The sequence below is a fragment of the Oxyura jamaicensis genome, chromosome 2 (assembly GCF_011077185.1).
Source record: "Oxyura jamaicensis isolate SHBP4307 breed ruddy duck chromosome 2, BPBGC_Ojam_1.0, whole genome shotgun sequence".
Lineage (NCBI taxonomy): Eukaryota > Metazoa > Chordata > Aves > Anseriformes > Anatidae > Oxyura > Oxyura jamaicensis.
In genome coordinates, this window is record NC_048894.1 from 53,182,705 (window position 1) to 53,204,441 (window position 21,737).

General features: G+C 43.3%; 1 protein-coding gene across 8 annotated transcripts in view; it reads right to left on the reverse strand.

The window, feature by feature from the left end:
• Nucleotides 1-21,737, reverse strand: part of ATXN1 (ataxin 1) — a 210,325-nt gene that overhangs the window by 130,617 nt on the left and 57,971 nt on the right. For 6 of the 8 annotated variants that reach the window (XM_035316746.1, XM_035316745.1, XM_035316751.1 and 3 more), the window contains one exon: nucleotides 19,318-19,444. The exons of 1 other annotated variant lie outside the window; for it this stretch is intronic. The gene's annotated coding sequence lies outside the window, so the exon portion shown is untranslated. Of the gene's footprint in view, nucleotides 1-5,344; nucleotides 5,485-19,317; nucleotides 19,445-21,737 lie in introns of all 8 variants that reach the window. One more of the 8 variants, XM_035316747.1, reaches the window with a different exon arrangement.

The window sequence follows — 21,737 nt, forward strand, 5'->3', positions numbered from 1 at the left end:
AAAAAAAAAAAAAGGAAAAAAGGTATGTCTCTCAACCTGCACTTGCTCCTTTTTTTTGAGACATCTGTTACCAATGTAACAATCACCTTGTTTGTGAAAGACTGGATTTGACCTCTCAGGAGAATAACACAAACAAGCTTTCTCAAAAAACTCAGCGCAGGTGGACAATCAAATAAGCAGAGAGAACAACCTTCCTCCCCTGCCTCTTTAAGATAGTGCTGCCTTTCATGCAGATGGTTAATGCTGCACTCAAATAACAGAGCATGGATTTCTCTTAGTAACTGCAGCTATAATTGTAGCTCCTGCTTAGACTGCTTCCATCCTATTAGCGTTACAATTGTCCAAAGCATCACAGCTCAACTAAATTGCCGTAATTTCTGATAAATGTCTAATTTTTTTTATGTAACAGAAAAAAGACACCTTCAAAGCGTTATCTCTTTTCTCTGCTACCTTATACTTCTTTAACAACAAGAGCATTAAAAAACAATACTGTCTCCGTTTCCTTCAGTGTGTGGCAGCCCTTTCTTAGAGCAAAATGCTCTGAGAGGATGCTCTGCCCACTACCGCAGATAACGCACCTTTCCCTAATCTGAGGCTTTTAAGGATAAAGCAGAGCAGCCTTATTTTTAATCATTCACCTACCACTAACTTATTCTATCTACTAAGACTTGCTTTACACCATTCGCCCCTGCTGTACATGGTATTTGCAGGCAGTTACTATACATCATCCAAAATAGCTACCAAAATAAATGGCCTGTGTTGTCATGTTTACTCATACTCAGAGTACGTATCTTGGGCAAGGACACATTTTGCCTCTCCTGTATTTTCATCATGACAAGTAAGGCAAAAGCATGAGGAGCCCTCTTCTCTGCACGGAAATAACATGTTGGGCCAAGCAGTGGCCATAAGAAACCCAAGAAATGTAGGTGCTTTACCAACATTTATTTCCCTACACTGACACAAGGGAAAAAACTCCCCGGAGTTAAAATGCTAGACAAATTCTATCATTTCGTGCTGCCAGTTACTCCTCCTATGTCTTGGCCTGTTTCACTGCAAAGTGTTATTTAGGGAGTACGCCGTGATTTATTTTTAGTAGTTGTTTTTCAACTAGAAGTATTTTGCCTCTTGCACTTCCTTTTTTTTCCTTAAAGGAAGGCTGGCCCAATAAAAATTTAATGAGAAAGTCAGCAAGAAATACAACAGCTCTGATTTATAGCATCAGATGAAGAGATCAAAGATCTAAACACTCCTTCCAGTCTTTCTTCTTGATCATTTACTATTTTGCAGATTTTCCCTCACCATAAGACACCAATAGGCCAATTCAGCTTGCTCTTTACTCAACAGATTCCTGCTATATTATCATCCCATGTTTCAAATAATTGTGTATGGTCTTGTGTGCAGCTCTTCCACCACAATATGAATGTCAAACACAGCACTGGTAGGGAAGCTGCTGGCTTTGTGATGCAATGCTAAGAAAGTCGCAGAAAAGACATACACTGAGCATGTAATGGGAATTAAGCACAAGTAAACTTCCCCCTCCAAACACTCTGAGGAAGAGCTAGGTACCCTCAGTAACTTAACAGGTCCTTAACAAGAAGTTACTTCTCCGTACTTGCAAAATATTCCTGGGAGTTTTTCAATCATCATGGGAATGAGTGCATGCCATAACCTGCTACTTAAACAGCCTGGTTCTCTCTCCTCTCATCAAAATCAACTGTCCTCAACTTGAACAGTGTGAGAAGGGGGCCTTTCCTACTGCTGTGTTCATCGGTAGAGCTCTATAAATGTCACACCTTTATTATATTAGTGAAAGCCACATTTTATAAATTCACAATAAAAGCATTCTTGTATGCAAGGTTTTTTGGCCCCCCTTGTGGCTCTGAATTCCTGAAGGTCAGATAAAACAGTCTACAGAAGGGCAGAGAAGAAAATGTTTTGCAATATTCTTTTAAAGAGCCTCTGCAGTAAAAAGGTAATAAATAGCTGATTTGTTACATGACTTCGGGACAGCCACGAATGCTAAGACCACAGCTAAATGAACCTGGTCATGAAAGGAGCAGCAGCTCATTCAACGCTGCATCTACATCAGTTAACTCGTTTTGTGATTTAAGTCCAAGACTTCATATTGTTCTACTTCCTCCTATTCCTCTGCTCCAGATTCCCTTTGTGACACTTTATCAATGGAAAATCGAGGGAGGGGTTTCCAGCTGGGAGCCCAACAAAAAAACAGGAGGTTCAGTCTGGTTTTCTCACTTGCACTGCAAGAGCCATTTTAGTGCCAGCGATTAAAGAAAAACTACACAAAGAAAAAAAAGACATGACCTGAAATTATTTTATCATCATAAATGCTGCACTATTCTTTATTCTCCCGCACGCTTAGTCTCACACGTTGCTACAATAATTTGCTAGCTTAAACTGAGCTCCCTGCAAATAAAGTATTTGTACTAAGGGATGATGCCAGCCAGCATTTCAGGGATACATTAAGTTAGCAGTACCATCGGTCAGCTCTTCTTTTTGTTGTGCCCTTGCAATTTTTATGGATTTATAGTTGCAGTGTCCCACTTAAAATAAAAGCAACAATACCTCATTGTGTTCTCTGCTAGAGTTGGAGAAAGTATACACAAAGAGCAAGGGAAGCTCACCGGCATACTGGGAGTTGTGCACATTGCATTTTGCACGTGCACGCCCACCTGGCTACAGCTGGGGGGGTTCACAACAGCAGCTGGGGTGTCGGCACAACTGCAGCCAGTGGGGTGCTTGCATCAGAGTTGCAACCTTAGGAGGCGGTTTTGAAAATGAGATCATTTGCCCTAAGAGGATTTTCAAGGTAAGTCAACGGATAGATTTGGTCCCATTTAAGACCAGAAAAGACTATTAATCATACACTGGAACATTACAGCAGCACAGGCTATTCATCTTGGAAGGCACTTTGTATAGTAACAACAGAGCTCACACAAATGTACAAGAGCACTGCTCAACACAGACGACAGGTTCCTTGAACTCTGGAGCTATCTATCAGTAGCTATTTTCATACCGAACCAAGAAAGTCCTGGCTACCAGCACCTTCTCAACAAAAGGACAGATGCCTCAAAAGCTTCAATAGACAATTATCCATCCGTTGCAGGCTCTGCAAGTGTCCCAAAGACAAGGGAAATCTCACACATACAGTGCCCAAACAAGGTGCCTGATCAGGGCACTATGTCTGTGATGGCTCTGTAGAGAAAAGCATTTTGAGATACAACAGAAATCATGGCTGTGAGGACTAGAAGGCAGCAGCTATCATCTCAATTGCCTAAGCCCGGCCAAGCTGCAAAGGGCAGAAGAGCAAAGCTGAAAGGAAACTACCAGGGTGGATAATCAGGAGCGAAGGCTCTCCACTTAACCACAGAGAATACTTAAAGACACATCTTGATGAAGCAAAGCTGGCAGTCATCATGAGCAAACAGCCTGAGAGTTTAGAAAGCACCTGGGAGAGCATGATAGAGTACCTGAAGAACCAGAAAATATTTTTCAGTCTGTTGGACAATTCTTAACATTTTCAAATGGTCATATGGATCTTGGGTACCTAAACCATAGACAAATGGGAAATCTAGGGAACCAATGCCTACCGCTCTCCAAATCTGTACTGCTGACCAGCTGCAAGGAACAAGTGTCTGGGGGAACTGAGGCAGCAGACACCTGCCCTGCAGCAGCAAAACAGCACGTGCCCAAGCACACGCACTGTTTGTGCTGAGATCGGTGAGGAGGTGCCTTCATTCCTAATGTCTCGATAAAGTTTTTTAAATAGGCTGCTGTAAAGTCAGTACCTGCTCCATTTTCCATCAAGCTTTCTTAACACTGCGTATGTCCTCCCTACATACATACATACATTAACTGAATCCATGACCATGGTCTCTAGCTCCCACCATTTACTTCATTGCCTTCCACAAAATACAGAGCAATTTTAATTAAGCAGGTCAATGTGAAGGAATTTAGGGGAGAGGAAATACCTAATCCAAAACTAATCCTGGAGGCAAACTATGTGTGGGGAAAACAAACAAACAAGCAAACAAACATATTTAACTTGAAGTCGTATGAAGTAACGGAAAGAAGCCTATGTGATCTTAGCTGATACATCCTAAACCACAACACAGACAAAGGGGATACAAGGAAAACCATCCTTGAAAATATTCATTTTCAGCTCCTAATCGGCACGTAGGTAGGTCACATTAACCAAAACCATCAAAGAAATCTTTGTATTATTTGTGATCACCACTCTACCCTGTCTAGAGTCTCATCTTTCATTGTGGCCAATCTTTGAGAAAGACAACAGAAAATACAAAAAAGAAAAAGAAAAAAAAAAAAAAAAAAGAAAAGATAATTACAAGACAAAACATGAACTGGGGGGTCGAGGGTTGGGCAATTATTTCCTGTTCCTGCAGGTAAGGTTTAAGTCCTGAAGTACTAGATAGGAGAATAATTAATTAGAGACCAACAAGTTAAACAGCCTAAGAGGGTCTTTTTAATTTATTAAATATATTTTGCTTTAATCACATTAATTTTTCAGGGATGTACAATAATCTTTGTGGTTTAAAATGACTTTGTATTCATTTTTAAATTGAGAGTATTTTTATTCATCTAATACGTTATCCTTTCAAGAAAATTATCATACTTGACTACAAGTACTTAATGAGGCACTAATTAATACTCTTGTTTCTCCCCATTTAAAACTCCTTTGAGAAATGAGGTCAGAAACCTGAACGTACAAGGCACTTCTCTAGGGGACCCAAAAGGGATCTGCTTCCTGCCATGCTTCTCTACGGGGGACATCCCCTTTGAAAACTCAAGACCAATACAAAAGCGAACCCCGTTTAGGAGCTGTTCCCTCTCACTGAGTTGGCACTGATGGTAACCACCTGTAGGCTGGCAGAGCAAGGCACCCCTCTTCTCCCCAGTTTGCAAACGAAGCCAGGTATTCCCCCGCCTTTTGTGTAGCTGCAGGTTACCTTTCCCACTCCCCGTTAGCCTGCGGCCCGCAACCTCCCTTCCCCTCCCCAGGAACATAGCTGGAGGGCTATGGCACTGCAGCGCGCTTGTAAAGCCACTTATTCTCCTGCCCGATTTCTGCCGAGCGCAGAGTAACACAATGAAAGGCAGCTCCACCTTCCTCCGCTCAGCTGTGGCTTCCTGCCAGCGGCTCCAGCCTTCGCTGCGCCTTGCGAGGGGCGCGGTAGGCGAATTCGGGTTATAAACACCTCCCCGAGCAGCAGCAGCCACTTAGCTCTTGAAGGATTTCAGCAGGTTTAAAAAGCAAAGACCAAGTGCAAGCATTCCTGAAGTTCTCATGAAATTTGCACACACTCACCCACGAACTTCACTGCCGGGTTTGCTCCACATTGTACACTAATTGCAATTATCTAAGAGCGGCTCCATGATGGGAGGAGGGGAGAAGAGGAAGGCTTCCTTTTGGCACAGCTTCTTCAGAGTTCAAAGGACACATATGGCCTGCAAACACAGCGCAGGGGATAATTTAAAATTAAAGGAGGGATGGGAGGAAAATGAGAACACAGCAGGGACAAGCAGTGTTGTTCTGGATCTGCTTGACTGGAATTTTAAATAAAGGAAAAGGAAAAAAGAAAAAAGAAAAAACACACCCCTATTTTCATTCCACATCCAACGAGAGCCTGAGCGAGAGACCCTGTACAGGACCTGCAGGATGGCACACAATGCCTGCCTGAGGAGGAAGAGGATGAAGAAGGTGTCTGAGTACGGCAGGGCCAGGTTTGCCTTGCAGTGCCCAGGCAGCCTCGTAAAGGGAGTCACACGAAGTCAGCAGCCCGCGAGATGGTGCCTGTGCGCACGCCGAATGCTGACTGACACCTGCTTATGGCCCTGCTCGTAGTTTGGAGAGACACCAAAGCCTACTCGTCCACTGAAGGGCACATCAAGTACTAAATAAACAAATACATAAACAAAACAAACTAACAAAAACAAACAAAAAACATCATCCACAACAATCCTCGGCCGTAATTTCTACATAATTATTGCACAACAACCGCCCATAATGAGAGAATGAATTTATAACCACACGCAAGCTATATTTACCAGTGGACTGGTTACAAAGCAAAACAGCAGGAAACCACAACGTGTGTCTTCATACGAGCTCCTCAGCGGTGGAGCCGAGTGGAGCGGGGCTCCCCAAGCAGCAGGGAAGGCCACACAGGTGAAATGTGGGCACCGCGGCCGGAGAGGGGCACAGCCCCATGGGGTGGGAGTCCAGAGCCAAGCGGGCACAAAGGTGCCACCTGACATTTGGGGCATGTAGAGGTGGGGCTAGAAAGACCTGGTTTGCTTCAGGGGTTTAATAGCTGGGTTGCCCGGACATAAAATGAAGGGAGTCTCACCTCTGAACTTACCCAGCTTCTGGAAATTGCCTAGAGGGCATGACAAAATAACGCACGTAATAAAAACGTAAAACCAAAAAACCTACCCCACAATTGGAGGTGTAGCCTCCCAGGATGGTCAGGATCTAGGAGGTGAACTGTTCCTGCCCCTGGAAACGAACAGTCATCCCCAGAGAGCACCGCACTCTGCTGTTGGTGGTGTAACAGGAGCCCCAAAATGGACGCACTTCACCCCTGACAGGGACGCCAGGACCGTGCCTCATGAGGAGGCCCAAGGGCAGTGGCCGAGCCCCTGCTGACAGCTTTCTGTCACTGGGGAGAGTTGACTGGGGTCTACCCATTCACTGAACTCAAGGGATCTTCACACCTTCAAAAATGGCCCCTTTCAGGTAGATTTGGCTCCAGCTGCCTCGCAGCTTCGGAAAGTACCAGCAGTGCAGCCGGGCTGACAGACGCAAGGAAGGATAGGCAGCTTTCAGAGGAGAGCCCCGCTTCCTCGGGCAGACACTACACACCGATGAGCTGGATCCGGGAACAGATCCTGCTGATTTTTTTTTTTCTTTTTCTTGAGGGATTATTTTTGACTTGGATCATTTCCCAGGCCTGGCTCGGAGCACGACTACACAACGCTTATGTCAGCACAAGGAAGCGATCTAACGAGCACCCAAGGGGGCGGGAGGGGGGCAGGACGGCTGCTTTTGCCATCCTGGCCACCTTAATGAGCTTGTAAAACAAGGGCCTATGGACAGCGGGTTAAAAAGTCACAGAGCCGCAGTTAACCAAGGAAGGCAGATGACAAAAACACAACAGCACACGCACCGGTTACCGACACTGCCAAAATGCAGGGAAAGCAGGGGACGTTCCCTCCAGGAAAAGAAGCCCCACATTCAGCCCCAGCGCACCAGAGCTCCTGACATTTGGGCAGGGAAAATCCTGCTCCTCGCTAGCTCCTAAGCAGGATACGCGGAAAAAAACGCACCTCGTACAACACTGGTGTCTCAGACATGCATTCTCTCATCTTTTTGGCTAGGCGTGCTCTCCCTGCCTTTCTCAGCCCTTGGACAGACACAAGACAGCCCATCCCCACCTCAGGGTGGAAGTATAAAAGCAAGAGAGGAAGGCGAATGGGGATAACTTCTCAACCTTCCCAATGGACAGCGGGCACAAATCCACCACATCGAACGGTGAAACCTGAAATGCATGCTGCAATGGAGACAAAAACCCATCCGTGCTGATTACTGCTTCTTGCATTTACGCTGACCAATGTTCTCTGATGGCAATGAGTGAACGTGTGACAAAAAGAAAAGATATGTTGGGCTTGTTATCGATCCTTCTAATTCCTGCCTAAGTACAACCATACCATCTTGAAATGAAGCCTGAAAGGGCACTGTTATTCTGGAATTGAGTTGCTTTTGGAAGATGAGTCAAGAGCAGCTCCACATACTTAGATCTCTTCTTCAGGCTGCTGACAATTTATCCTGGCTTTACAGTCACATTTTCTGATCCTTAATGTATTTTCTTTCCCTTATTGCTGAGAGAAAGAGCCACACAAATAAAGAGAAATCTGACTACTATCCCAGGAAATTATGTAACTGACTATACACAGAGTGCTGTCAAATATGCATAAAGTAAACTAACAGAAGTAATATGATTTTTCCCTCCAATATCCTTCATTTATAGTCATTGTAGGTGTTACATGTAGCAACAGTAAGTGGAACAATTTCATAGAGCACTTTTCATATTGAGACAGCTATTCTACATCCCTCTGTGCAGCAATTTCCAAAGCTCACTTTGAGGGATGGCACCAGAGTAAGGCACCTTGAAGTAAGCCCAGAGTGGTAACTGTTCCTTAGAACCAGAGCTAAAACCTAGACCAGTGAGCAGCCACGTCTATAGCCAGAATAACTTTCTTACCAGTAAACATTTGGCAATGCCTGTATCCGGCAGGCAGAGGAAGGTGCCTCCAAAAACACAACTCCACCTCACAACGGAGGCTGCCAACAGTACCAGATACACACTCACAGGGCTGACTCCTGTTGCGAACAAAGCGTTGTTGGGGGTCAGCACACATGCAGAAGAGTTGCTTGACACTGCGAAGGATAAGCTCCTATTTGCAAAGTATTAGAAAAACGCTACATAAGAGGCTTTTATTGCTATTATGTGGACGAACGGAGAGGCCTTGGTTGACAGCACTGCTCCACTCCTATTGTGAATGCAGAAGAAAAAACACTCCGCTTAAAATAAATAAATAAAAATTAACACACCATCCAGCCCAAACCACATCCAAACCAAACAATAAAAGACAAAAAGTAAATGCATCCTGGGCACCCATTGTATTTTATCTTCCTTTTCATCATCAGTTACAGTTCCTGTGATGTTAATAATGTGTAAAATGACAACTGAGCACAGATTACACAGCCAACCGGAGATGGAAAAGAAGGTCGCATATGCCATCAGATGTGACATGTCACAAACACTCAGAAGATAACATAACTCAATAGATTAAATATAATTTATCCCCAGTCATCATACTATTGCATCCAAAAGAAAATACATATTTCAAGCATGGCTAGAACAATAGCACCAAACAGAACACATGATACTAATTCAAGTGTCATGACAAATTGTTCATCATAGCTGGAAAACAGAGAAACATGACCCTAAAAAGCATTATGACAACACTGGCCTAACAATTTTATAGTGTTCATATCTGCATTCTAGCATATTCATAAACCACGTTATTTCTGAAGGTAGGAAAATTAATGGGAAAAGACGTTAATGAATTAAAAGTAAATCATAAGAAAAATTTAAAAAAATCAGAAGAAATTTGAGCTTAGAAATATGAAAAAGATTCTTTGTGTGTGCATGTGTGTGAAATTTAATACAGTTCCTATTTCAGATCTCTTGAATTACATCTGTTTGTGCTGTTAAGGTCTCCATTTCGAACTTTGTGTTTTTTTTTCACTCATGGTTTCAGAAGGACTGCTATTTCTTTAACCGTGAAGTTCTTCTCTCCCACTCACATAATATATTCCCACTGTCTCCAGCCAGCTTAAGGTAACTACAAATAGAATGGAAAATGTGAGGTAGATTATTGGAAAAGATGGAAAATAAAAGCATGTGCTACTAGGCCATTCATAATGAATAGCAAATTAGTATTTTTTGAATTAGCAAATTAGGACAAACAAAGGCACAAATATTTTACAAAAATATTTGATGCAAAATACTAGATACTATTCAGGACTTTGTTATTGAATTCTGACTTCTTTTCACTCCATCAGCACTCTCAAGAGCTTATTAAGGTAAAGCAGAGCCTTTACAATTTGCAATAATGTTTAGGATACCTACTCTAAATTAATGAAATCAATAAATTCATCAATCAACAAAAAGGCACAGAAAAGAAAAATGACAAAACACTTTCTGTTCTATTACTGTGGCAATCCTACTTGGTGTTTCAAATATTCATACAAATATCTCTTATGCATTAGGAAATGTGACATATTAGCATTCCCATTTTTTAAAAAAAGTCATGGGTCCCAGTTCAGGAACACGTTTTCTTTGAGAAATACAAAGGAGGCATTTGAATAGTTACTTGCATTTGATTTTATATACTTAAATGCAATCCCACCTTGGATCCAGAATACTGCATGATTACTCCCCAGCACCTTGTGCTGAGAGCTGACCCCATGGTAAGTCATGCAGCATCATGCAGCCAGGGCAGGCACACCCGTAACGGATCAAAACCACCAACTAATGATTATCCTTGGGACGGTCTAAAGCTAGGTTCTAAGTTTTGGGCCTGTCTTGCCACGTCACTCCTCTTTCATCACCACGTACAACTCTACATGTGTTCTGTATGCAGCTCCCCTGGCTCAGCCACTTGTTCCAGATGCCCACCCAGTAGCTATGTGCAGGTAGTAATTATGATTTTTGGTGGGAGTGACAGCAGCAGCACACTGGAAGCTGTAAAAACCCGTGGGTGAAATTCCAGGTATAAGTGAAGTTCTTCACATGATGCCTATGAGCCTCAGAGAAACTGAAGCATACAGAGCTCCAAAAATAGGGTTCCTTGTCATGTCAGCAGGGCACACAAAGGGTTAACAAACCACTGCTGTTTATATTATCTATTAATCTCACCCCTCCCTTATTTAGCAACTTCCTTCTTAAATCCTGGCTTCTCTTCTCCATTTCCCTCACAATTTTGGGTCCTTTTCCTCCCAAGATGGTCATCTGCCGTAAGCTCCCTCTGCATCCCATGCCCGCATTCCAGGCTTTGTCCAGTTTCTCTACAACCCTTGATTTCTGGCTGGGCTCCACGCTCATTTCAAATTTATGGCTCTCCTGCTCTTCCAAGCTTGAGAAGAAGGTTTTTACTCAGCTGCCCACGACTGCCAGGACGAGGAGCAGAGCCGAGAAATTGGGAAGAAGAGCTTGTGAGCACCAGCCACCAGGAGAGCAGGGCTTTGTCACTAGAAAACCAAGGTGGAAATGCACGCCTTGCATCTTATTTAGTTCGAAGCCTAAATGTTTCTGTCTAGAATGTCTGTTTGTATCTCGAGTCACAAAGAAGCCATTAGTACCAATAATGTGTCATTACGGGGGCGTCAGCAGAGACTCTGCAGCTAAGGTTAATTTGAGATGCATAATTTAAAGCAGAACTAAAATCCTTCCATTTCACACTTTAATGACTGAATTCAAATCATTCTTCAAATTTGACACAGCAGCTCTTAAGGGGACACTTGCTCTTTTTTTTTCTTTTTTTTTTAACCAATTTTTGAGTATAATACAAGCTACCAATTGTAAAGAAGAAAAACTTATGGATCCTCCCTTTGCAATCATTTTGAGTTGTTTTCCATTTGATTTCTTTTCAGAAATTTAATTCTTCCGAAGGCTTCATACTTTACCCATTCATCCTGACATGTCAGAATATTCCTGATACAGGCCACTTCTACACTTCAAAAAACAAATATGCAGAGTTAATAATTTCACTCATGGCAATCCCAATGATTTTGCCACAATCAGCTGACAACATTGCCTAACTTCAACACACTACATCACTGCCGTACCAGTAGCACCTACACAATTCTCAGTCCTTAGCATTGCTACTCTCAGCATCCTGCTAAACACGTAAGTGACATAATCCTCATTTTTCACACTAGGATTCAAACTGAGGCAAAGACGGAAGGATGCTGTACTTCAACAGCTGCTTTACGCTGATCCAAGCGTTGATCAAGAGGGACAATACCATTTTGTCTACCTCTGCTTCTCAGTGTTTCTGACTTCTCCCTTGTGGCGGAAACATCATTCCTGATAAACTAAGCAATAACATGGACTCACCTGCCTGAGAACTCGCTTTTCACAAAATAAAAATAAAAATGGAGCAGCCCACACTCAGAGTGCTTCAATGGCCATGAACTATATAGTTTAAGAAGTTTGTCCAAGATGATACAGCAGACTTGCAGTGCAGCACAAGTCTCCCAAAATCCACAGATAATTTGTTTTGTTAGGCAACTTCCCTGACCACAGCTGACAAGACGTAAAATAATTAAGCAAAATCTCATCACAACATAATGAAGCAGCTTGATAGGCAGATAGCTACACCATTCAAGCAGTAATGCAACAACTTTCCAGAAAACACCTCCTGCCTTATCCTGTGAATTCCTTAATCAAGCTCACATAATGTTACCAAAATACATAGAAACATACAACCTTTTTTTGTTGTCTGACACTCAGGTCGATTTCGTTCTGAATTTTCAAGAAATCACAATTCAAGCACACAGACATTCTTTGGAGAACTGCCCTCCATGCTAAAAATGGCAATGGAATTGCACAAGGGAAAGAGAAAATTCCAAGAAATCTTTGACTCATCCATTGTTATTCATCAGGTTTTTGGAGCACAGAATGGAATGCCGTCAAGCTAAAATTGACAGCACTATTTTCTAATCCCTATGTGATGTCAATCCTTCACAAAGCCACAAGTGCTGAGAAAATTTTCTCTGCAAAATTCTAAGAATGACTCTTAAATTTTGTTAGTTTGGGGGGATGAAAAAAAATAGAGCTAAAAGAAGCACTAGAAATTAAACTCCTACGTAGGTATGCTTTTGAATACTGAGAGTATTAGGATTCACAGCTTTGTGCTATCTGTGACTCAGACTTACTGCCACAGGTGTCAAGAGACCTAGGACCCAGCTGGAGCTCTGTAGAAACCTGTTGTATTGGGAGATTTTTTTTTAAAAAAATTACTATAGAGTACAAGATTTGCCCTGAAAGACTCAGTACAGACCTTGTAGCTTTTTAGTTGACATATTTTACTGCCCAATTAGCTTTCAGCTAGCAAAACAGATTTTTCTGATGTTTAATTCTTAAGGTTTTCAGAAAAACATGATGTCAACCAAATATAACATCAGAAGTGGCTTCAATAAAGTTCTGCGAATAACACATCTACACTGGCACGCCAACACACTATTTTTAATTGTAGCTCATTAAAGATGTAATAGGAGAAGAATTATATTCACTTCCAGCACTGCTTCATCAAGGCAGTGAGATAATCATGCTGCTATATCATAGAAAAAGGAATGCTCCTGCGTAGTGATTTAGGTAATCTAATTGAAAGGCAGAAAGCAGTGATTCACTCCTTGTTCTATCTGTTACTGCAACATGTTTTTCGCCTATCACAGGGCCCAAGCAGGCACACAGCGATTGGCTGCAAATGCTAGTAAAACAGAGACCTGGAGAATGAAAAAAGGCAAGTCAGTTGAAATGCTGAAGAAAAAAAAAAAAAAAGAAAGAAAGAAAAAAAGCGATCTGGACTGCAGACGAGGAGCACTTCACAGAGCAGCATGCAAATGCAGGCCTCTAAGGTAATTTAAACCAAATGCAGACTGAAACTGAAGTAGTTTGGTGAGTCAGCACAGTACAAGGACACTAAAATTACACATGAAAAATAGCACAATCCTTTCTGTATAACACACACTATTTTATTCCAATTTTACCAGAAAACAAATTAATTGTCTCCTTTGTGCTTTGCCTCCTTCTCCTCTTCTTGGACTCAACCTCTACCTTCCAGAAACAAGCTGCGTGCAGGCTGACTAGCTGCGAACTCTGATGTCTAGGACTTTAATTTCCCTTTCACAAAAGTTTCATCTCCAGACCATGACAACCTTAATAAACAATCACTGGCATGAATGCCACTAACTGTATTCCAAGTTACGATTACTTTCCTCTGGAAATAAGAAAAATACTTAAAACCAGAGCTGTGGAGAATCATTACAGGCTCCAACAATGGTAGATGTCTCGCAGATTCTGCCGTCCCAGAGGTTTCAGCCACCTATGGCTCGGTGCAGACCAGGTCTTTAATGCTAAATATGCTTGTGATCAGTCAAAGGAAGGCTAGCGTCATCTCTGCCTCAAACATTTTTAAAGCCGTAACCGTTTTTAAACTTACAAAGCAATATTCATCTTCATTTTCATCTCATTCTTGCCTCATACTTTCACAAGAACGTAATTCTGTGAAAGCCACAACAATTGCTTGTTCAATGGAGACTGTCACCCTCTGAAGTGCTTTCTGAGATAGATTTGTATGGACAGACGTGGGTAGAAATGAATAATCCAAAAATATCCACAATAGATAATGAGCAGAGTCTAGAAAAAATACCATGTACTGCAAACGCAGCCCAAGTTGGAATGAATGCCTACAGTAGCAACCGGACAGGAAGAGCAAAATGTTATTGTACATTACTGGCATGCAGCCCGTAATTACAAAAAATACTGCAGTATTCCCCAGTAACGGCAGAAAATATTATCATTTCAAACAAAGCAGCTGCAGCACCCTGTCCGCTGCAACCATGTTGTGGGCACGTAACAGAGCCAGCAAGGAGAGGGCAGCTGGCTGCCGAAGGACTCCGAGCCCTCCGAGCCCGTGGGGTGGGACATCTTCACCTCACGTCCACGGCTCCCCTGCACCGGAGCACAGAGACCCCTGCTCGGCAGCTGGGTGCTCCCACATGGGCTCCAGCTGCTGAGCCCTCTGGCAGGGGAAAACAGTTTTTGCAGTCTTGCAAATCCTCCCATTCCAGCTCCTCAGTGCTGTCTTACCCAGCTGCCTCTAACCCTCTACCAATGTTGTTTTAAGAGGAGATTAGCAGGAGGGTCCCAAGCATCGGATGACACGTACTGCCATTACGACCCGTACGATTCCGCTCCTGAGATGGCAAGCAGTCACTCCGCTGTACATCACCGAAACAGGAGGCAATGTGCACACAGGTTTATGGGCTGTGTTCTTCCCCAGCGCTCTGCCCAAGGACTGCCAGCACAGAGCACAGTCCCACCAGCCACAACCAAGTCACAATTCAGCCCATCTGCTGACTGGCATGCAAGGCACACTAATTGGTAGTTCTAGGTCATCATTCATAGAAATAACTTCTATAAAATTTGGTTTCTACATGGATCATGAAAAAAAAAAAAAAAAAAATGGCTAAGCAGCCAAAAAGTTTCTCGAAGCTTTATGCACTTGCAGAACTAGCAAACAGAGGAGAAGAAATGCAGAAGTCTGAACAGTGAGGTTAGCAGAGGAGGAAACACCGTTCAATTGAAAGATACCTAAACTCTAACACGTTTCCTCTACAGGCTGCAAACATTACAGATTCTCTGGTCCAAACTGCAAAGCCTCAGCTTTGCTTCAGCTACCAGTGCTGCTACAGGTACTCAGCATCTCCCCACAGTGCCACAACTCTAAAGCTACGCTCAAAATATGCAACATCAGCTGTTTAGGCAGTCTCTCTCTGAGATATCTGAATCACCATGAAAACTGTTTTCTTACTGCCAACCAGGAAGACAATGCTTTTAGGAGAGAGCAAATTAACTGCCATACCATAATACTTCCCAGTTCACCAGTGCTTCTTGTCTTTCACATACCAGCTTTTCTCTGCCAAACACAAAGATGACTGTAGCAGGAATATATGCAGTAGGTTGAAAGACTACATTTTTGTATCCTCATAAGCTATTCATTGGTTTATGGATTCAAAGTCCCACAGGGAGTGCTGCAAATCCACATAAAGTCTCTGGGTGCAGGACTTGACTCTCTGACATATGTAACAGATGTGTAAAATAACACGTAACCAAACATCTCTCCAGTAACTGTGCAGCTGGAGACTGAAAAGTCCTAAAATGTCATGTCCAAGGGCAAAGGAGAAGGTGATGGATAAGAACAGAGTTGGATCTAGAAAGAGAAGTTTAGGCTTTAAGAACTTCTTTTTTACAATGTGGTTTTTCTTTTTTTTTTTTTACATTTTTTTTTTGTATCTGCAATTAAGCTGTGGTAATAGCCCCCACAAGAGAGGGCTATGCAGGGTGGGGAGCCCAGCCACTGTGGCCTGGTTTGCTCCACACCAGACCGATTGTTTCTTGGTTCCTGGGAAACTTCAGGGTCCTACCTCCAACACCTCCACTCTGCTTCCAGAAGGGAAGGCCTGAATCAGCAGAAAAACTGCTCTGGACAAAAAGCACATGGCTGTGTAACAGCAGTCACCACAGAGGCCCCTCTCCACTCCCTGCGCTGATGTGTCCTGGCCCCAGCAGCTTGGAGAAGGCAGCGGGTGCGTTTTTGCAGTCAGCTGGGGAAGAGTGGTGGGCGAGGAAAAAGAAGTCAAGAACTTGTTTAAAAGCCTCAGTTTAAAACTTCTGGCGACTCCCATTTTACGGACTGAAATGAGGCTCTACTAGGAACTGCCTGAACCACTGGCTTTAGCTCGAGATCCAGCCTTTCGCAAAGCTGCTGGTGGGCCTGGAGCCAAGGCCTGGTTCAAGCTCTTATCTAACCCATGCTAAAATGACTTAAACCATGCATCCTTTATAATAAATAGCCTCACAGTGAGGAAGCACAGTATTGGCATGTTTCATATTTACATCACCCGTTCGAAAGCCAGTGCACATGGTTTAAAGGAAAGCGTTAGAAATATTACAGCTTTTGAATATTTTGCCTTATGTGGTTTAGAGCCAGCATAGTCGACGGCCGCATCGGCTTCACCCCTTTTTGTGTGACAGGCTCAGAAGTGAAAATCCCAGGTGATGCTCAGCAGTGCTGAACACAACACATGCACCAGCAGCTTCGCAGACATGGCCGTGTCCTGCTGAACAGGGGCCTGGGCTGTGCCACGGCACTCGCAGCTCCCCACAGTGAAGGTCTCCATTCTCTGTCCCCACCTCCTCCTCCTCACAAAGGCTTACACACACTTACATAAACAAATGAACAATTCCATTATGTGCCTGGCAGCCCGTGCACTTTCTTTCTGCTGCACAATAGAGGCGCCCCATTGAAAAGATCCATATACAGGGAAAAAATCTAAGCAAGTCTCCAGCAAGCACACATATTATCAAAGCCTCATTTCCACTTAACACAAGTTGCTTTGGGAACAAATGCAGCTGACTTGAGGGGAAAAACACAAACAAACAAACAAACAACGTCTTTTTCCATTAGCTAGGGAAAAAAAAATCGAACCGGTGCCATCTTTGTTGAAGAGCTCCACTAAACTAATGGTTTAGGGGAGCTGAGGAGCATGGACGGGGGACAATTTGCGACTGATCACAGCCATCTGAACATGGCACACTGACAGCTGAAAGAAGAGCAAAGAAAGGCAAAACAAAACAGGCATGTGTTTAATTTGGGCAGGCTCAGTCCCCCATATTTGGTCCCAGGGAAAAGTACTAGGCAGGGGAAAGTCGGTCCCTCTGCCTGCTCTGCACCCACGTAACTCCCTGGCACGCACCACAAGACCTACTCTGGGCATGCAGATGGGGGCATTATTTCTTCACACGCTGAAAACAAGCATCAAGAAATGGCAGGAGTAGCAGTACAATTTAATATATCTTAAAATGCATCTCTTGCCACCAAAGAACCTCTCTTTCTTTAATACTCTGCCAACAAGCTCCTCCACTCCCGAACACAACAAAAACTAAACAAGACTCAACAATTTTGTGACTGCAACTGAGAGCTGATCAAATGATTATAAAGGCCACGCAGATGCTGTGAAGATACCTTGCCCTGAACTTCAACGTGAGCTTCCTCAGAGAGCAGCAAGAAGGCTGCTGTGAAAGGAAAACCACGCGTGTTATTCTGGTCTGACATGAATGAAAAAGACAGGAATACAAGTGTTGTGACTTGCACACAGCAGAGCTAAGAAGGAATGCTTGCCACTAGGAAACGGGGACTGAGAGAAAGCAATGTGGGCTCAGAGAGAGCGCACACGGTCCGTTGGGGTTCACCCTCCCTCTCTCACCAGCTCAGACTGGCCACAATTGCTATCCTGTGCCTGAAAAAGGGTGAGCTCCAGAGAGCAGGTGTTTTCCCACCTGAGCTGCTGGGACAGGAGGAGAGAGGGGAAAAGAAAGGTGGGGAGAGTAAGAACCACCGGTCCTAAATGTCATAATGCAGCAGTTGCAAGTATATTTGCATTAATACCTCATTTCACAACTACAAAAATTGCCTCAGACTCCTACTGAAAGAGTCTTGTATTCCTGCTTGGGTTCACAGTCCCTAATGCAAGTACTGCACATAAAAAGGGGTTGTCTACACTGATTTGCAAAAGTTTCTAACTTTTTGGATAAGTCAGTACAAATGCCTACAGGACTAGTACAATTTCCCAAGCAATGGCTCTAGTCCACTGACCAGAAAGGAAATATTTAGCTCCCTGCAGAGAGCCTGTTGATTTCAAAAGAAATTTAATAGCTCTATTCCTACAAAGCAAATACAGAGCAATCACCAGGGGCCAGCTATGCTCTCTTCCCTTCTGCAACCTGGTAAGCAACAAATGTCTGCAAATGCCACAAGCCAAAGGGTTTCGATATTCTGCACAGTGGTGAGGCTATATCCTCTGCTTCTTCCATGTTATGTTGGTCCTTTTCACTCTGCGGGTTTCTTACAGCAATTTCGTCTTCTTCAGCACACTCATGGGGCAGAAGGGAATAAATAACTTGAATTCTATTTTTTTTTTCTTTTTCTTTTTCTGTTTTCATTTAGGCAACATTTCAGTGACTGGTTTTACAACTGTAACATTTGCTCTTAACTAAACAAAAACAAAATCAGAAAAAGACTCGGAGGTCATTCTTTTCTAATGAGAGAAATGAAGAAAAAACACAACAAAGACCAGAGGGAAAAGGTGGGCTTTTCATCGCAACTCATAGTTGATTGTCTTTACTAAAGATAGTTAATAACTCAAGACAACACAATTCAGCCTCAGTCGGGGAACTCTTAGTTCTGCTGCTATTCGAACATCCAAGTGCAATTTGCAACTCTAGTTATGAAAGGTGACATTATTTTCTTTATACTTTTAACTCAGCTTGTTCAAAGTTACCCTGATGAAGCAATTAGGGTGGACATATTATTAAAGCTGGCGGAGAGCTTAAAGGCTCTGTTAAGAAGTTTGGTAAGCACCAACGAGGTGCTTGAACATAAAAATGAGAACTATGTATTTAATACAAAAGTACCACTTAAGAATGCTGTAAAATCAGATTACTCATGACTTTAGCACCAACAGTAAGATATCTGTATATGCATTTTTCTGTCTGTGCATTGTATTTCATTCAGTAGCTTTCTTCTGCAGAGTTTCAATGTTATATAGACGCCAAACTTGGAAATACTTAGGCACATGCCTAACTTTCAGGGAGAATAGCTTCATTGATTTAAACAGGGTTCAACCCTTACAAATGTTAGAACGATCGCCTGTTTGCAGGATTGGAGCTCATGGGGCCTGTTTTCAGAAATACAAGTGCATTATATATTTTGACTGCTGTTTCTGGATTTGCCATTAAACTTCTCTGCTTCCCTCTCTCTGCTGTTTTTATTGCCACAGACAGAAATATCATGACACTCCGAGGTAAACAATGAGTAACTTAATTACAAACTAACTGTAACTTATGGCAAGACCCTCCAGTCACTCACCTCAAACCATATGAGTGTTTCAGGATGCTATTGTAAGTCTCTTTTCTTCTATCCCCTCTCTCACGTGAGATGTTGCAGCCTTTTTATCGGATGTTTTGCTTTAAAACTCTTCCCCGGGCTCCAGAATCTTAAACAAAAACAAACCAAGAAACACTCAGAATGAAAATGTCATTTCAAGTGATTGGTGGGTGGCTCAGGGGAAATCCCTGACCTTTCTCCAATGTATATTTCATTATCTAAAGCAAGTGTGATAACTCCCCACAGCAGAAGCAGTCTTCTGTGGGCTGTACTTAAAAAAAAAAACACACACAAAAAAACAAAAAACAAAAAACCCCAAACAAAACAACCAGCTATTTAAGACCACTCAAAACCATGTTATTTTTAAAACCTGCATGGTAGCATGCTGCAAAGTAGTCATATAACATATGATCTGGTATATAACCAGACTCCACAAAATAATGAAGGAGAAAAGGGAATAAAGCCCGGAGATGCAAATCATGAAAAAAAAAATCATTATGTAAAGTATCAAACTGTTAGACAGGAGAGCAATCATCAGTTTTATTACTGTTACGGTTATTACTAGTAATGTTATTACTACTAATGCTGTGTAGACGTCCAGCTCCCGACATCAAGTTCCTGCATATGTTTGCAGTACGGGCGTGGGGAAGCAGTGGCCGTGCTGGAGAACCTGCACAGAGTTTGCACTACACGACCCAGCCTGGCCGAAGGGAGGGAGGAAGGAAGGGAGGAGGAGGAGCAAATGAGTAAGAGAAACTGGCAGGTCCCTAACACGAGCAATTTTGACATTCTCCACCATCGCCAAAAAAGGTCTGAATGGGTCTGGAGGTGACAGGCGTGCTGCTGTGCTGCACCAGCGTGCTTTCTGCCCCCTGCCCCGCGGATCTGCCCTTCTCCCTCCCTCTCCCGTACCTGCAGTGACACAGGCCAGCAGCTGTAAGCCGCCAAACCGGGCTCTGTCAGCAGGAAAATCCCTTGGCTACGAGCAGCAGACGCTGCCAGCCAGTGCAGAGTTCACTTTCCCTTGGAGAGCGTGCTCCTGCGTTTGCATGGCCCCTCTGGATCACAGGCACCCGAGGTACTCCCTCCCCACCATTTTTAGCTCCGCCAACGATATTCAGCCTGGCGCTGCAACAGCCCTGAACGGCAAACCGTGCCCGCAGCTACACCTGTGACTATCCCCATTGAAGCCAACAAACTTTCACAACGTGACAAAGAAGACAATTTCACCTTCTGTGAATTTAAGCCAAAATTTTGCTTTTTTTTTTTTTTTCCCCAGCTATGACAGACAGACAGCTCTGAATAATTTTTTCCATTGTTTTTAATTAAGAAATGGAGACATTATCCACAGCCCTCTGTGGTTGTGCATACTTCAGAAAATACAACTTTCCCAAAAGTGGTCAGAAATTCAAAAAGTAAAGCTTTCCTCACGGCTTCTTATCCCTCCCTCCCCCCAGCAAACAACCCGATACTCTAAACAAAAACCAATGCACAAAGAAGGGGCACGGGGGACTTCCCTTAATACCTGCACAGGGGCTGCACCTACTTCACCATTCCCCAAAGCTGCTTACACTACGAACAAACCCCAAAACTAAGTTACCCTGCTGCCCCGTTTCTTCTTGCTTATGTTGTGTTTCTGCTTTCTCCAAGGAGCCTCCTCTTGCTCAACATGAGTAAAGGCTGCAGACTTGTAGGAAGAGGACAAAGCCCTCTGAAGCTGTGACACAAATCCAGCGAAGGCTGGAAGTTCAAAGTGAAACGAGGACAATCTGTCCGTGACTCATGCCACCTAGAAACAATTCTTAATTTAAGAAAAAGTGTTAGAAGGATTATTTTACGGAGTGTCACTCCACTGAATCAACCAGCTTCTGCCTCTCATTTTTTCCCCGATTCAAGTACAGGGTGGCTGGGGACTCTATATTAAGATCGAAATCAGTGTAAAATCCTCCTCCTCTCACGTACACACTTACATTTTTAATGTTCTGGTACAGAGACAAATACAGTTGGTTGAGGGACAGATTCCCAGCTACCCTCCAGACTTCTTGCATGACCTACGGGCAAATGATACGTGACGCTTCCTGAAGGGCTGAAATAGCTGTAAATGACACTTGAGCTTCTCCAGCACCTTTTAAGTACCAGAGTTTGGCTCCTGACGCGCATCATTACTTAACCCCAGATTTCCTGTGCCTCAGTTTCTCCTTTCTCCATGGTGAAGATAACAGCACTCCCCCAGCTCGGCAGATCACTGCAAGAGACACAACAGCCCTGCTGAATTAGCAGATAACATGGTAACACGGACGAAGTTACAGGTACCTCTTAACTCATCTGAAACTGAAACTTCACGTCCCCAGAAAACGACCCTGTAAGCCAAAACGAGGAGTCGGGCATCAGTCTGTCCCTCT